This window comes from Mustelus asterias, unplaced genomic scaffold (assembly GCF_964213995.1).
Source record: "Mustelus asterias unplaced genomic scaffold, sMusAst1.hap1.1 HAP1_SCAFFOLD_4285, whole genome shotgun sequence".
Lineage (NCBI taxonomy): Eukaryota > Metazoa > Chordata > Chondrichthyes > Carcharhiniformes > Triakidae > Mustelus > Mustelus asterias.
Window position 1 is genome coordinate 1 of NW_027594230.1, and position 9934 is coordinate 9934.

At 55.5% G+C, this 9934-nt stretch overlaps 1 long non-coding RNA gene across 1 annotated transcript; it reads right to left on the reverse strand.

Annotated features, from left to right (window-relative positions):
- Positions 1-1482: 1482 nt before the first annotated feature.
- LOC144491041 (uncharacterized) lies at positions 1483-8946 on the reverse strand. The gene is made up of 3 exons (XR_013497388.1): positions 8835-8946; positions 5663-5793; positions 1483-1596 (listed from the first exon to the last, which is right to left on the reverse strand). It is a non-coding gene; the product is annotated as an uncharacterized LOC144491041 (long non-coding RNA).
- Between the last annotated feature and the right edge of the window lie 988 nt (positions 8947-9934).

The following is a 9934-nucleotide window of genomic DNA, read 5'->3' on the forward strand; positions in this document are numbered from 1 at the left end:
GAGGCGGAGAGAGAGACAGGGAGAGAGAGAGACAGGGAGAGAGAGAGAGAGGAGAGAGAGAGACAGGGAGAGAGAGAGACAGGGAGAGAGGAGAGAGAGAGGGAGAGAGAGAGACAGGGAGAGAGAGAGACAGGGAGAGAGAGAGACAGGAGAGAGAGAGACAGGGAGAGAGAGAGACAGGGAGAGAGAGAGACAGGGAGAGAGAGAGACAGGGAGAGAGAGAGACAGGGAGAGAGAGAGACAGGGAGAGAGGGAGGAGGACAGGAGAGAGAGAGACAGGGAGAGAGAGAGACAGGGAGAGAGAGAGACAGGGAGAGAGAGAGACAGGGAGAGAGAGAGACAGGGAGAGAGAGAGACAGGGAGAGAGAGAGACAGGGAGAGAGAGAGACAGGGAGAGAGAGAGACAGGGAGAGAGAGAGACAGGGAGAGAGAGAGACAGGGAGAGAGAGAGAGACAGGGAGAGAGAGAGAGACAGGGAGAGAGAGAGAGACAGGGAGAGAGAGAGAGACAGGGAGAGAGAGAGAGACAGGGAGAGAGAGAGAGACAGGGAGAGAGAGAGACAGGGAGAGAGAGAGACAGGGAGAGAGAGAGACAGGGAGAGAGAGAGACAGGGAGAGAGAGAGACAGGGAGAGAGAGAGACAGGGAGAGAGAGAGACAGGGAGAGAGAGAGACAGGGAGAGAGAGAGACAGGGAGAGAGAGAGACAGGAGAGAGAGAGACAGGGAGAGAGAGAGACAGGGAGAGAGAGAGACAGGGAGAGAGAGAGACAGGGAGAGAGAGAGACAGGGAGAGAGAGAGACAGGGAGAGAGAGAGACAGGGAGAGAGAGAGACAGGGAGAGAGAGAGACAGGGAGAGAGAGAGACAGGGAGAGAGAGAGACAGGGAGAGAGAGAGACAGGGAGAGAGAGAGACAGGGAGAGAGAGAGAGAGACAGGAGAGAGAGAGAGAGACAGAGAGAGAGAGACGGAGAGAGGAGAGAGAGAGAGAAACAGAGAGGGGCAAAGGACTTACATTTCAATGGCATCATAAGCAGCTCAGAACAGTGCGGCGCTCCCTCAGCACTGACCCTCCACAGTGCGGCGCTCCCTCAGCACTGACCCTCCCACAGTGCGGCGCTCCCTCGGCACTGACCCTCCCACAGTGCGGCGCTCCCTCGGCACTGACCCTCCCACAGTGCGGCGCTCCCTCGGCACTGACCCTCCCACAGTGCGGCGCTCCCTCAGCACTGACCCTCCCACAGTGCGGCGCTCCCTCAGCACTGACCCTCCCACAGTGCGGCGCTCCCTCAGCACTGACCCTCCCACAGTGTGGCGCTCCCTCAGCACTGACCCTCCCACTGTGCGGCGCCCCCTCAGGGTCATGTTGTTTCATGACCCTGACTGGCACTTCCAGCTCTGAGAGACGCTGTTCTTTCCCCCGTCAGGCGCTTCCGCCTACCCTCTCGCGCCTGTGACTGTGCACGCATTATTCTGCAAGCTTTACCGATAGTATCAGCCTGCTGAACTCGACAGTAACGACTTCTTCCATGTTGCTGTACTGACACAGAACCAGCTCAACAAGGTACACCTCCACTTTTAGACTGGATAGTCTGATCACCTGCCAAGAACAAGAGACAACAGATTCAGCATTCCCTCAGTATAGCTGCAACACTGAGTATATCACAGATCAGAGTCCAGTCGAGGGGTTCGGGGTGGTTTATATATAGAATAACAGATACCCGGGAGTGAGTTACAGACTGGAATATAATCGAGGGGTTCGGGCTGGTTTATATATAGAATAACAGATACCCAGGAGTGAGTTACAGACTGGGATCTAATCGAGGGGTTCGTGGTGGTTTATATATAGAATAACAGATACCCAGGAGTGAGTTACAGACTGGAATCTAATCGAGGGGTTCGGGCTGGTTTATATATAGAATAACAGATACCCGGGAGTGAGTTACAGACTGGAATCTAATCGAGGGGTTCGGGGTGGTTTATATATAGAATAACAGATACCCGGGAGTGAGTTACAGGCTGGAATCTAATCGAGGGGTTCGGGGTGGTTTATATATATCGAATAACAGATACCCGGGAGTGAGTTACAGACTGGAATCTAATCGAGGGGTTCGGGGTGGTTTATATATAGAATAACAGATACCCGGGAGTGAGTTACAGACTGGAATGTAATCGAGGGGTTCGGGGTGGTTTATATATAGAATAACAGATACCCGGGAGTGAGTTACAGACTGGAATCTAATCGAGGGGCTCGGGGGGGGTTTATATATAGAATAACAGATACCCGGGAGTGAGTTACAGACTGGAATCTAATCGAGGGGTTCGGGGTGGTTTATATATAGAATAACAGATACCCGGGAGTGAGTTACAGACTGGGATTGAATCGAGGGGTTCGGGGTGGTTTATATATAGAATAACAGATACCCGGGAGTGAGTTACAGACTGGAATCTAATCGAGGGGCTCGGGGGGGGTTTATATATAGAATAACAGATACCCGGGAGTGAGTTACAGACTGGAATCTAATCAAGGGGTTCGCGGTGGTTTATATATAGAATAACAGATACCCGGGAGTGAGTTACAGACTGGGATTGAATCGAGGGGTTCGGGGTGGTTTATATATAGAATAACAGATACCCGGGAGTGAGTTACAGACTGGGATTGAATCGGGGGGCTCGGGGGGGGTTACATACGTCTGTTTGGGAGGAAGCCATTCAGCCCATCGAGCCTGCTCCAGTATTCAATGTGGTCACAGATGATTGGACACTTCAATGGCCTTTAACTCCACACTATTCCCATTATCCTGTATGTTATCAGTCAGGGATCTGTCAGTCTCTGCTTTATACCCACTCACTGACTGAGCTCCCTCTGGGATAGAGAATTCCAAACATTCTCCACCCTCTGTGTAAAATCTCTCCGAATCCCAGCCCCTTATTCTGAAATTGTGCCCCCTGGTTCTAGACTCCCCCCAGCCGAGGAAAACATCTTACCCGCACCTCCCCTTGTCTGTCCCTTTCAATGAGATCACCTCTCATTCTTCGAAACACTCGCGAATACAGGCCCCAGTTCCCCCAATCTCTCTTCGTAAGACAGTCCCGTCGTCCCTGGAACAAGTCTGGTGAACCTTTGCTGCGCTCCCTCCATGACAATACTATCCTTACTGAGGTAAGGGGAATAAAGCTGTGTACAGTACTCCAGGGGTGGTCTAACCAAGCTCCGATACAAATGAAGCCAGATCTCGCCACTCCTGTACTCAAATCCTCTTGCGATAAAGGCTGACATTCCATTAACCTTCCCAATTGTTGCGGAGTTGAGTAGAGTGATTGTAGATTGGTCTGTGTAACACTGTAAAACGCCAGACAGAAAGCATTGCCTGGTCCCTTTAAAAGGTGGTGCTTTTTCTGTGCTTAGATGTTAAAAATGGAAGCACACGGAGTGCCCAAACTGAAGCATTTGTATTGAAAAGCGACAGGAGGATTTGGACAGGCTTTAGTAAACATGAAGCCCAGTCCATCACTCAAACCAGCCTCCCATCCATTGACTCTGTCTACACTTCCCGCTACCTCGGGAAAAGCAGCAGCATAATCAAGGACCCCCACACACCCCGGACATTCTCTCTTCCACCTCTTTCCATCAGGAAAAAGATAGAAAAGTCTGAGGTCACGCACCAACCGACTCAAGAACAGCTTCTTCCCTGCTGCTGTCAGACTTTTGAATGGACCTACCTCGCATTAAGTTGATCTTTCTCTACACCCTAGCTATGACTGTAACACCACATTCTGCACTCTCTCCTTTCCTTCTCTATGAATGGTATGCTTTGTCTGTATAGTGCGCAAGAAACAATACTTTTCACTGTATCCCGATACATGTGACAATAATAAATCAAATCAGAAACCACAAGGTATTTTATGAAGTGGAACCAGACAATTTACTATTTTGACATGTGTGAGGGCAGGGTTTTTCACAGTAAGAAGTTTAACAACACCAGGTTAAAGTCCAACAGGTTTATTTGGTAGCAAAAGCCACACAAGCTTTCGGAGCTCCAAGCCCCTTCTTCAGGTGAGTGGGAATTCTGTTCACAAACAGAGCATATAAAGACACAAACTCAATTTACATGAATAATGGTTGGAATGCGAATACTTACAGCTAATCAAGTCTTTAAGATACAAAGAACTTGAGTGGAGAGAGCATCAAGACAGGCTAAAAAGGTGTGTATTGTCTCCAGACAGGACAGCCAATGAAACTCTGCAGGTCCAGGCAGGCTGTGGGGGTTACAAATAGTGTGACATGAACCCAATATCCCGGTTGAGGCCGTCCTCGTGTGTGCGGAACTTGGCTATCAGTTTCTGCTCAGTGACTCTGCGCTGTCGTGTGTCGTGAAGGCCGCCTTGGAGAACGCTTACCCGAATATCAGAGGCTGAATGCCCGTGACCGCTGAAGTGCTCCCCCACAGGAAGGGAACAGTCTTGCCTGGTGATTGTCGAGCGGTGTTCATTCATCCGTTGTCGTAGCGTCTGCATGGTTTCCCCAATGTACCATGCCTCGGGACATCCTTTCCTGCAGCGTATCAGGTAGACAACGTTGGCCGAGTTGCAAGAGTAGGTACCGTGTACCTGGTGGATGGTGTTCTCACGTGAGATGATGGCATCCGTGTCGATGATCCGGCACATCTTGCAGAGGTTGCTGTGGCCGGGTTGTGTGGTGTCGTGGTCACTGTTCTCCTGAAGGCCGGGTAGTTTGCTGCGGACAATGGTCTGTTTGAGGTTGTGCGGTTGTTTGAAGGCACGAGGGGGGTGTGGGGATGGCCTTGGCGAGATGTTCGTCTTCATCAATGACATGTCGAAGGCTCTGGAGGAGATGCTGTAGCTTCTCCGCTCCGGGGACGTACTGGACGACGAAGGGTACTCTGTCCACTGTGTCCCGTGTTTGTCTTCTGAGGAGGTCGGTGCGGTTTTTCGCTGTGGCGCGTCGGAACTGTCGATCGATGAGTCGAGCTCTATATCCTGTTCTGATGAGGGCATCTTCCAGCGTCTGGAGGTGTCTGTTGCGATCCTCCTCATTCGAGCAGATCCTGTGTATTCGGAGGGCTTGTCCGTAGGGGATGGCTTCTTTAACGTGTTTAGGGTGGAAGCTGGAGAAGTGGAGCATCGTGAGGTTATCCGTGGGCTTGCGGTACAGTGAGGTGCTGAGGTGACCGTCCTTGATGGAGATGCTTGTGTCCAAGAATGCAACCGATTCCGGAGAGTAGTCCATGGTGAGCCTGATGGTGGGATGGAACTTGTTGATGTCATCATAGAGTTGTTTCAGTGATTGTTCACCATGAGTCCAAAGGAAGAAAATGTCATCGATGTATCTAGTGTATAGCATCGGTTGAAGGTCCCGTGCGGTGAAGAAGTCTTGTTCAAATGCAGCTCAGAGAACCAGCAAGTCTCTGTCTCCAGAGCTGTGAGCGGTGGCAGGTGCTCTTCCCGTCTGTCTCACTGCCCCCCTGTCTCTTATCCCCCTGATGACATATCAATATTTCCCACAAGATGATTGATTCTCGGGTTACCAAAACATCAATTTCAAATCGAATAGGTTGCTGGGAGCTAACTGCCTAATTTAAACTGATTGGCATTTGAATGTTTGAATTTTGCCCATTGCTCCAGGAGAGGCTGCCCTCACTCACCTTGCGTTCGATTGGTTGCTGACCGGGTGCTTGGCCATAGCAGCTGACCAGCTCCTGCCACGAGTCTGCGTGCAGCAGGGTGTAATCCTCATTCTCAATCAGATTCTCTTTCAGTCGTGGGGACTCTGTACCTGCATTGGAGGGAATCGGTCAAGAGTGTCAGGAGAAAGGCAGTGTTGGCGCATCCCGGCTCGAACTGACCCTCTCCCTCAGTGCCCCCCCCCGCCCCTCCACAAACCCAGACAAAACACGACCCCTCTGCGCCTGGCACCCCACCCTCCGCTTGGGACAGCACCACCCATCTTCCCCTGGGGGGCGGGGGGTTCACCCACCTTGGTTTACCCATCCCACCCCCCCCTCCACCGTGTCAACCCTTACCTCCCCTTCGGGACTCCCCACACCCCTTCGGGGACATCCTTCCCCCCTCACCGAGCGGAGATGGGAAGGCTGTTTCTCGGAGGCACAGCAAGACCTCACAGGTTCTCTCGCTCTCGCTCCATCCCCTGGGTCCGAACTCCCTTCCCCACCATCTTCACCAAGTTGGGAGCGTTCCAGTGTCCCCATGGGTGAACAAGAAGCAGCTTCCCGGCGATGCGGCAAAAGGGGAGCGGACGTAAACATGGCCGCGGCACCACCCCCCCCCCCCACCCCCCCCAGCCCCACCCCCCCGATCCCCCCCCCCCCCCCCCACCCGATCCCCCCCCCACCCGATCTCCCCCCCCCACCCGATCCCCCCCCCTCCCAGCTACTTGCAACAGTCTGATCGTATCAGAGCCACGGCTCAGCCAGAGGGGAAAAAACAATTAAAAAGTTTATTTACTTTTGTCACAAGTAGGCTTACATTAACGCTGCAATGAAGTTACTGTGAAAATCCCCTAGTCGCCACACTCCGGCGGGTAACACTGAGGGAGAATTTAGCACGGCCAATGCACCCCAACCAGCACATCTTTAGGACTGTGGGAGGAAACCGGAGCACCCGGAGGAAACCCACGCAGACACGGGGAGAACGTGCAGACTCTGCACAGACAGTGACCCGAGCCGGGAATTGAACCCGGCTCCCTGGCGCTGTGAGGCAGCAGTGATAACCACTGTGTCACCGTGCCACCGGGAATCGAACCCGGCTCCCTGGCGCTGTGAGGCAGCAGTGATAACCACTGTGTCACCGTGCCCCCGGGAATCGAACCCGGGTCCCTGGCGCTGTGAGGGAGCAGTGCTAACCCACTGTGTCACTGAGCCCGCGGGAATCGAACCCGGGTCCCTGGCGCTGTGAGGCAGCAGCGCTAACCCACTGTGTCACCGTGCCACCGGGAATCGAACCCGGGTCCCTGGCGCTGTGAGGCAGCAGCGCTAACCCACTGTGTCACCGTGCCCCCGGGAATCGAACCCGGGTCCCTGGCGCTGTGAGGCAGCAGCGCTAACCCACTGTGTCACCGTGCCACCGGGAATCGAACCCAGGTCCCTGGCGCTGTGAGGCAGCAGTGCTAACCCACTGTGTCACCGTGCCCCCGGGAATCGAACCTGGCTCCCTGGCGCTGTGAGGCAGCAGTGCTAACCCACTGTGTCACCGTGCCCCCGGGAATCGAACCCGGCTCCCTGGCGCTGTGAGGCAGCAGTGCTAACCCACTGTGTCACCGTGCCCCCGGGAATCGAACCCGGGTCCCTGGAGCTGTGAGGCAGCAGCGCTAACCCACTGTGTCACCGTGCCCCCGGGAATCGAACCCGGCTCCCTGGCGCTGTGAGGCAGCAGTGCTAACCCACTGTGTCACCGTGCCCCCGGGAATCGAACCCGGATCCCCTGGCGCTGTGAGGCAGCAGTGCTAACCCACTGTGCCACCGTGCCCCCGGGAATCGAACCCGGGTCCCTGGAGCTGTGAGGCAGCAGTGCTAACCCACTGTGTCACCGTGCCCCCGGGAATCGAACCCGGGTCCCTGGCGCTGTGAGGCAGCAGTGCTAACCCACTGTGTCACCGTGCCCCCGGGAATCGAACCCGGGTCCCTGGCGCTGTGAGGCAGCAGTGCTAACCCACTGTGTCACCGTGCCCCCGGGAATCGAACCCCGCTCCCTGGCGCTGTGAGGCAGCAGTGCTAACCCACTGTGTCACCGTGCCCCCGGGAATCGAACCTGGCTCCCTGGCGCTGTGAGGCAGCAGTGCTAACCCACTGTGTCACCGTGCCCCCGGGAATCGAACCTGGGTCCCTGGCGCTGTGAGGCAGCAGTGCTAACCCACTGTGTCACCGTGCCCCCGGGAATCGAACCCGGGTCCCTGGCGCTGTGAGGCAGCAGTGCTAACCCACTGTGTCACCGTGCCCCCGGGAATCGAACCCGGGTCCCTGGCGCTGTGAGGCAGCAGTGCTAACCCACTGTCACTGTGCCCCCGGGAATCGAACCCAGGTCCCTGGCGCTGTGAGGCAGCAGTGAACCCGGGTCCCTGGCGCTGTGAGGCAGCAGCGTCAACCCACTGTGTCACCGTGCCCCCGGGAATCGAACCCGGGTCCCTGGCGCTGTGAGGCAGCAGCGCTATCCCACTGTGCCACCGTGCCCCCGGGAATCGAACCCGGGTCCCTGGCGCTGTGAGGCAGCAGTGCTAACCCACTGTGTCACCGTGCCCCCGGGAATCGAACCCCGCTCCCTGGCGCTGTGAGGCAGCAGTGCTAACCCACTGTGTCACCGTGCCCCCGGGAATCGAACCTGGCTCCCTGGCGCTGTGAGGCAGCAGTGCTAACCCACTGTGTCACCGTGCCCCCGGGAATCGAACCTGGGTCCCTGGCGCTGTGAGGCAGCAGTGCTAACCCACTGTGTCACCGTGCCCCCGGGAATCGAACCCGGGTCCCTGGCGCTGTGAGGCAGCAGTGCTAACCCACTGTGTCACCGTGCCCCCGGGAATCGAACCCGGGTCCCTGGCGCTGTGAGGCAGCAGTGCTAACCCACTGTCACTGTGCCCCCGGGAATCGAACCCAGGTCCCTGGCGCTGTGAGGCAGCAGTGAACCCGGGTCCCTGGCGCTGTGAGGCAGCAGCGTCAACCCACTGTGTCACCGTGCCCCCGGGAATCGAACCCGGGTCCCTGGCGCTGTGAGGCAGCAGCGCTATCCCACTGTGCCACCCCCGAAAAATTACACTTGCAACATCCTCCAAGCGAGCGAAGGGGAATGAGGGGAGCAGAGACTCAGTACCTTCCAGCAGCTTGGAATTGTCAATGGGTCCGGGGTTGGTGCAGGCGTTCTGATCCCCAGTGTCCACATATTCCCTCCAGCGCTCAAACCACCGTTGCTCAATCAGATACCTGCACACAGAATACAACACAGAGTAAAGCTCCCTCTACACTGTCCCCCATCAAACACTCCCAGGACAGGTACAGCACGGGGTTAGATACAGAGTAAAGCTCCCTCTACACTGTCCCCCATCAAACACTCCCAGGACAGGTACAGCACGGAGTTAGATACAGAGTAAAGCTCCCTCTACACTGTCCCCATCAAACACTCCCAGGACAGGTACAGCACGGGGTTAGATACAGAGTAAAGCTCCCCCTACACTGTCCCCCATCAAACACTCCCAGGACAGGTACAGCACGGGGTTAGATACAGAGTAAAGCTCCCTCTACACTGTCCCCCATCAAACACTCCCAGGACAGGTACAGCACGGGGTTAGATACAGAGTAACGCTCCCTCTACACTGTCCCCCCATCAAACACTCCCAGGACAGGTACAGCACGGGGTTAGATAGAGAGTAAAGCTCCCTCTACACTGTCCCCCATCAAACACTCCCAGGACAGGTACAGCACGGGGTTAGATACAGAGTAAAGCTCCCTCTGCACTGTCCCCCATCAAACACTCCCAGGACAGGTACAGCACGGGGTTAGATACAGAGTAAAGCTCCCTCTACACTGTCCCCATCAAACACTCCCAGGACAGGTACAGCACGGGGTTAGATACAGAGGAAAGCTCCCTCTACACTGTCCCCATCAAACACTCCCAGGACAGGTACAGCACGGGGTTAGATACAGAGCAAAGCTCCCTCTACACTGTCCCCATCAAACACTCCCAGGACAGGTACAGCACGGGGTTAGATACAGAGTAAAGCTCCCTCTACACTGTCCCCCATCAAACACTCCCAGGACAGGTACAGCACGGGGTTAGATCCAGAGTAAAGCTCCCTCTACACTGTCCCCCATCAAACACCCTCACCACAGATACAGCACGGGGTTAGATGCCGAGTCAAGCTCACTCTACACTGTCCCCATCAAGCACTCCCTGGACAGGTACAGCACGAGGTT